Source organism: Macaca nemestrina, chromosome 20 (assembly GCF_043159975.1).
Source record: "Macaca nemestrina isolate mMacNem1 chromosome 20, mMacNem.hap1, whole genome shotgun sequence".
In the NCBI taxonomy this organism is placed as follows: domain Eukaryota; kingdom Metazoa; phylum Chordata; class Mammalia; order Primates; family Cercopithecidae; genus Macaca; species Macaca nemestrina.
The window spans coordinates 14,653,098-14,659,947 of NC_092144.1; the positions used below are offsets into that span (position 1 = coordinate 14,653,098).

Genomic DNA, 6,850 nt, shown 5'->3' on the forward strand with positions numbered 1-6,850 from the left:
CAAACCATGAAGGCAGCATTACAACATGTCAACATGAGATACCCTTGCGGTTGCATTTCCTCATTCATTTAAACAGTTACTCAGTATCCCATTAAGCTTTTAACCCTTCTACTTAAGTACTAGAAAAATCAATGCCATTAAAAAGCTGCTGTGCATCCTCAAAAACTTGAACATAGATATATGACCCAGCAATTCCACTCCCAGATATCTGTCGCAGAGAAACTAAAATCTGTACACAAAAGGCCAGGCACGGTGGCTCACGCCCGTAATCCCAGCACTTTGGAAAGCCAGGTGGGTGGATCACACTTGAACTCCAGAGTTCAAGACCAGTCTGGCCAACATGGTGAAACACAGTCTCTAATAAAAATACAAAAATTAGCCGAGCGTGGTGGCAGGTGCCTGTAATCCCAACTACTCAGGAGAATGAGGCAGGGGAATTGCTTGAACCCAAAACCCAGAGGCGGAGGCTGCAGTGAGCTGAGATCATGCCACTGCACTCCAGCCCAGGGGACACAGCAAGACCCCGTCTCAAAAAAAAAAAAAAAAAAAATTGTACACAAACATATTTTAACAGCACTATTCACAATTGTCAAAAAGTGAAAACAACCCAAATGTTAACCACTAATGAACGGGTAAACAAAATGTAGCATAGCCATATAACGGAATATCATTCAGTTATAAAAAGGAATGAAGTACTGACTCACGCTACACAGCAAGAACCTTTAAAAAACAGTACAGTGAGTGAAAGATGCCAGGCACAAAAGGTTACATATTGTAGGATTCCTGAAATATCCAGAACAGGCAGATCTGTAGAGGCAGAGAGTAGATGAGTGGTTTCCAGGGGAAAAAGTGGTGGGGGGTGGGCAGGAGGATGGAGAATGATAGGTAATGGATTTCTTTTGGGGGAATGGAAATGTCCTAAAATTCGTTGCAGTGATGGCTGCAAATCTCCGTAAATACATTTAAAAACCCATGATTGTATCATGTATAACAACATTTATCTCAAAACTATTATTTTTTAAAAAAATGTTTGGGGCCGGGCGCGGTGGCTCAAGCCTGTAATCCCAGCACTTTGGGAGGCCGAGACCGGCGGATCACGAGGTCAGGAGATCGAGACCATCCTGGCTAACACGGTGAAACCCCGTCTCTACTAAAAAATACAAAAAACTAGCCGGGCGTGGTGGCGGCGCCTGTAGTCCCAGCTACTCGGGAGGCTGAGGCAGGAGAATGGCGTGAACCCGGGAGGCGGAGCTTGCAGTGAGCCAAGATCGCGCCACTGCACTCCAGCCTGGGCGACAGAGCGAGACTCCGTCTCAAAAAAAAAAAAAAAAAAAAAAAAAAAGTTTGGTAGGATTTTACAATATTATTATGCTCAAATTATACATAATTGATGTTCAATAAACGTGGAGGATGAACACGCTAATAATAAAGACTATGCATATTAAAGTCATTATACAAACAACTTTCAGTCTTTCCTTGTACATAGTAAGGGCTCAGGGACCAATTGTAGAGACGGATTGGTCAATCATGCACACACAAAAATCAAAATATTTAAAAATGTGTTCAATGTTTAAAAAAAAAGGATCAGGTTTTCACTGACAACATGAGATTCACATTAAGAAATGCTACCCATGTGTGTTTATTACCCACTACTCCTGCCTCTTTTTTTTTTTTTTTTTTTTTTGAGACGGAGTCTCGCTTTGTCGCCCAGGCTGGAGTGCAGTGGCCGGATCTCAGCTCACTGCAAGCTCCGCCTCCTGGGTTTACGCCATTCTCCTGCCTCAGCCTCCCGAGTAGCTGGGACTACAGGCGCCCACCACCTCGCCCGGCTAGTTTTTTGTATTTTTAGTAGAGACGGGGTTTCACCATATTAGCCAGGATGGTCTTGATCTCCTGACCTCGTGATCCGCCCGTCTCGGCCTCCCAAAGTGCTGGGATTACAGGCTTGAGCCACCGCGCCCGGCCTTCCTGCCTCTTAAAAATACTTTTTGCAGGTCAGGGTTGAACCACAGCGCAAAGCCACTCACCGCACTTCAAACTGTTAAGTGGGAAATGTCCAGTAGTGCATGGAAACACACTGCACGCCAGGCTGCTCGGACTAACAGTAAGTTTACTGCAACTCCGAGGGACCTTGGCGTTATCTGAGTTAAAACTCACATTCCTTGTAAGTCACTACTGAACAATTATGTCCACGGCTAACAACATTTTTTTTTTTTTTTTGAGACGGAGTCTCGCTCTGTTGCCCAGGCTGGAGTGCAGTGGCGCCATCTCCGCTCACTGCAAGCTCCGCCTCCCGGGTTCACGCCATTCTCCTGCCTCAGCCTCCTGAGTAGCTGGGACTACAGGTGCCCGCCACCTCGCCCGGCTAATTTTTTTGTATTTTTAGTAGAGACGGGGTTTCATCATGTTCGCCAGGATGGTCTCGATCTCCTAACCTTGTGATCCGCCCGCCTCGGCCTCCCAAAGTGCTGGGATTACAGGCGTGAGCCACAGCGCCCGGCCGCTAACAACATTTTTAAAGCAGAATTATTTGCATTTGGCATTATAGCATGCAAGATTCTTGCTCAATTATTTCTCCAGTTTATTCATTGAGACTATTTAAGGAGCTCTTCTAGCCACAAGATACAACATAATAAAATAGGCAAAGTCAAACAAACAAAACCCTGCCCTCATCCAACTTACATTCTGGTTTTGTCTTTTGTTTGTTTTGAGATGGTGTTCCGCTCTTGTTGACCAGGCTGGAGTGCAATGGCGTCATCTTGGCTCACTGCAACCTACGCCTCCCGGGTTCAAGCGATGCTCCTGCCTCAGCCTCCCAAGTAGCTGGGATTACAGGCATGCGCCACCACGCCCGGCTAATTTTGTATTTTTAATAGAGACGAGGTTTCTCCATGTTCATCAGGCTGGTCTTGAACTCTCAACCTCAGGTGATCAGCCCACCTCGGCCTCGCAAAGTGCTGGGATTGCAGGCGTGAGCCAGCATGCCCAGCCCGTTCTGCTTTTTTTTTTTTTTTTTAAGTTAACAAATTTTATCTTTCCAAACTAATCTCTTACGTATTAAATGTCAGCACCAGCAAGGAATTCCTCACAATTCTCACCTTGCAAATATACACTTTTTTCTAGACACCAAAAATCACAAAGATTTATGAAACATTAGAGCCGTCTCCAATGGCAAGCTTATCTTTCCTTTTTACAGATTCGCCAGGGACATAAAGACAAACATGGTCTACTCTACCAGTTTATTCAAAATCAGAAACCAAAATATTTTACATTCACAAAATACGACGGACTACACGGTAAGTTTTCAGAATCAGATTTAACAGCCCAGGGTCTTCAAATCACTGAGGTGCCAAATGGTTTTTTGCTTTAAAAACAAAACAGGCAGGGCGCGGTGGCTCCGGCCTGTAATCCCAGTACTTTGGGAGGCCGAGGCGGGTGGATTGAGAGGTGAGGAGATGGAGACCATACTGGCCAACATGGTGAAATCCCGTCTCTACTAAAAATACAAAAATTAGCTGGGTGTGGCGGCGCGTGCCTGTAATCCCAGTTACTTGGGAGGCTGAGGCAGGAGAGTTGCTTGAACCCGGGAGGTGGAGGTTGCAGTGAGCCGAGATCACGCCACTGCACTCTAGCCTGGCGACAGACAGCTAGACTATCTCAAAAAAATTAATTAAAAACAAAACAAAATCCAACATCTCAAATCTGTAAATCTCAAGTGATTCAATAACCTGAATTGTGAAACAAGAAAATATTGTTACCCCCACCTCCTAAAGCAAAAATGCAATTTAGTACAAAGATCACAACAACTGGCTCAAAAATGCAACTTCTGGAAACAAAGTCTAAATTCCTTTAAACAATTCAATAATTTAGTGGAAATTTTACTAAGTGGCCAATGATTCTCTTGTTATTCTTAGCTAAAAATGTTCCCTCGCTGTCCTCCAGACTAGTGAAGCTACGCATATAGCACCCCAGAACAGCCAAACAATCCTTAAAACGCAGCAGCTACCTTCTTATCTTTCATCTGTAGGCACAAAGTTCCTTATCTTCAGCAATTCCACTGGGCTGACTGCTAGCAAGATACACTGAGGTGGGCTCGACTCCTTCCAGTTAAGACCAACTAAAGCCATTCTGAGACCAGCTTACTCCAGTCTGAGCCTTTAAGATACTGTGGTTCCTATCAAAGTTATTCCTATGGTGGATAACAGAGCAGCAATACATTTTTTTCAGGTTAGGCTTTGCCTTCTCCATTTGATCAATCGAGACCCTGATCAATCGAGACCCTGAGTGGTTTATCTTTCCCTGGTTGAAGTTTTTGGGGGGAAGCGGTTGGTTATCTACAAGTGAAAAGATAATCCCCACCCAAATTAAACCGAAATAAATGTTTTATAAAACTACTGACGGCCGGAAACGGTGGCTCACGCCTGTAATCCCAACACTTTGGGAAGCCGAGGAGGACGGAATACCTGAGGTCAGGAGTTTGACACCAGCCTGGCCAACATGGTGAAACTGCCATCTCTACTAAAAATACAAAAATTAGCTGGGCGTGGTGGCGGGCCCTGTAGTCCCAGCTACTTGGGAGGCTGAGACAGGAGAATCGCTTGAACCCCGGAGGGGAAGTTGCAGTGAGCCGAAATCGCGCCACTGCACTACAGCCTGGGCGACAGAGCGAGACTCATCTCAAAAAAAAATACATATATATATATACATAGGCAAGGTCATAAAACAGATTGTGCCATCAAGATCTTTCTTGAAATTAAAAACACATTCATAAATCCTTTTGAGTATCGCTTTCTTTACAACTTCCAAACGACTACAAATTTCAAGGAATTTGTAGGGAACTTGACAGCTCCATTCATAAAAAACTCCCGACCATTGTTACAGCCCCAAAGAGCCACTGCTTTAGAGATAAACTGCGACTTGGTTTTTGGGACCACAGACTGGTAGAGCCCTGTCGAAGGTAAGCAGACATTCCAATTCTCGCGAAGCATACATTCCAAGGGGTCACTAGCATCCAACACATACGCAGAGAAATGAGCCCAATAACCAAGACCAGACACCCCACCAGACTGCACAAAAAGTAAACAAGTAAACAAGCAAATAAAAATCTTAAAAACCAAAGCGTAGTCTCGAGTAAAAGAGAGGTCAGCCACCCAGCAGAAGCACATGACTCATGCACCGGCCTGAACCAAAGTATGTACACCGTCCACTACACCAGCGTGGGGTTTCCCATCTTCAAGGAAGGCCAAGCCTTGGGGGCATCTCAGCCGGGTGAAGCCATGCTATTTCCGTTTGGGAAGAGGGGGATCATTTTATTTCGCTGAATCACAACTCCCCCACGTCCCCACCCCAAACCACCACAATCACCACCACCACCACCACCACCACACACACACACACACAACACTGCAAATAAAACAGGCCGTTGTAAGCGCCGGCGAAAACAAAGCGCCCAGCAAGGGGCTGCCAGGCTGGGAGTGGGTGCGTCAAGCGGGCCAAGCTCGCCCCCAAGGCACCGCTACCGCCCTCGGAGGCCTGTCCTCAGACCTGCGTGCAGCGGCAGCCACCTCCCTCCGGAGGGAACTTGCCCCTTTCTCCGCAGGGCTCCGGGGATCGCCAGGAAGGTGAGGAGATGGGGGCGGGGGCGCGCTGCCCCGACCCAGGCAGAAGGACCTGGGTGCCAGAGGAAGAGCGCGCCGGGCCAGGCCCACGTGAGCGCCGGGGCCGAGCCCGCCCAGAGGACCGCAGACCGGGACGGCGGAGCTCGCGGTCCCCGCGCCAGGCCTGGACTTACCCGGGCCGGGCGCGCCGCGGACCCCGCGGCGGCCGCTTCCTCCTCCTCCTCCTCCTCCTCACTTGACAAAATGGCGGCGGCAGGAAGTGCCGGGCGCCTCGGCCCGCCCCCCGCCCGCCCCCGGCCGCCCGCCCCGCCGCGGCGCCCGCGCCCCCCGCCCGCGCCCCGCCGGCCAGCCCGAGCCCGGATCCGACGGCACCAACGGCAGGGCAGCCGCAAGCGACCCCGCCGCCCCGACACCAACGGCGCAGCCAGCCCCGGCCTGGCGCGAGCGGCGCGGGAGGCCCGCAGGCCCGAGCCCGCGTAGCCCCGGCCTCCCCGCCCCCGCGCCGCGCGAATGGCGTAGGTGGCGGCGCACCGGCCCCATTACGCAATGCAGGTTACGCGGGCCGCGCCGCGAGCCCCCGCCGGCTGCCCCGCGCCGTCCGCCACTCCGAAGGGCACCGGTCCTCACCTGAGACGCTAGGCCGCACGCCGCCCCCGCCGGCCGTCCGCCCGCTGCCGCCGCCCCCTCCCCGAGCTGCCTGCGCGGCGCCGGGGCCCGCCCGCCGCTCCGCCGAGGTCACAGGCCGCGCTCGCCCGCGGGCACCGCCGGCAGCCGCCGCCGCCGCTGCCGCCGCCACTGCTTCGGCTCCTCGGCTGCGGGAGAGCAGAACAAACAGCCCAGCCGCCGCCGCCGCCGCCGCCGCCGCCGCCGCCAGCGCACTGACGTCACCGCGCACGCTGCGCGCGCGGCCCCGCACCGCCGCCGCCCGATGTGCGCGCCCTGCCCCCGCGCCCGGCGAGAACGAGCTCTGGAGAGACAGTGGCTGCAAGGTGAGTGGGGGACGCCGCGGACTGAGGGAGGAGACCCTACAGAGCGACGGAGCGGGCTGGGGGAAACGCGCGGACTGCAGGCTGGGCCTGCGGGGAAAGATCTGAAGGCTGAGAGAGACATCCAAAATAGGGAAGGAGGATAGTGAGGAGGGACCCCAAAAAGACTGATGGAGGAGACGAGGAGAGAGCCCTAAGGGAGGACCCCAGGTGAGGAGGCTGAGGCGAGAGAGCTGCAATGGGGGC

General features: G+C 51.7%; 1 protein-coding gene across 1 annotated transcript in view; it reads right to left on the bottom strand.

The window, feature by feature from the left end:
• The window catches only part of LOC105495598 (bromodomain containing 4), a 99,707-nt gene extending 93,322 nt beyond the window's left edge, over window positions 1-6,385 (bottom strand). Inside the window, exon 1 of the mRNA XM_071085916.1 lies at window positions 6,246-6,385. The gene's annotated coding sequence lies outside the window, so the exon portion shown is untranslated. The remainder of the gene's footprint in view (window positions 1-6,245) is intronic.
• Window positions 6,386-6,850: the final 465 nt, after the last annotated feature.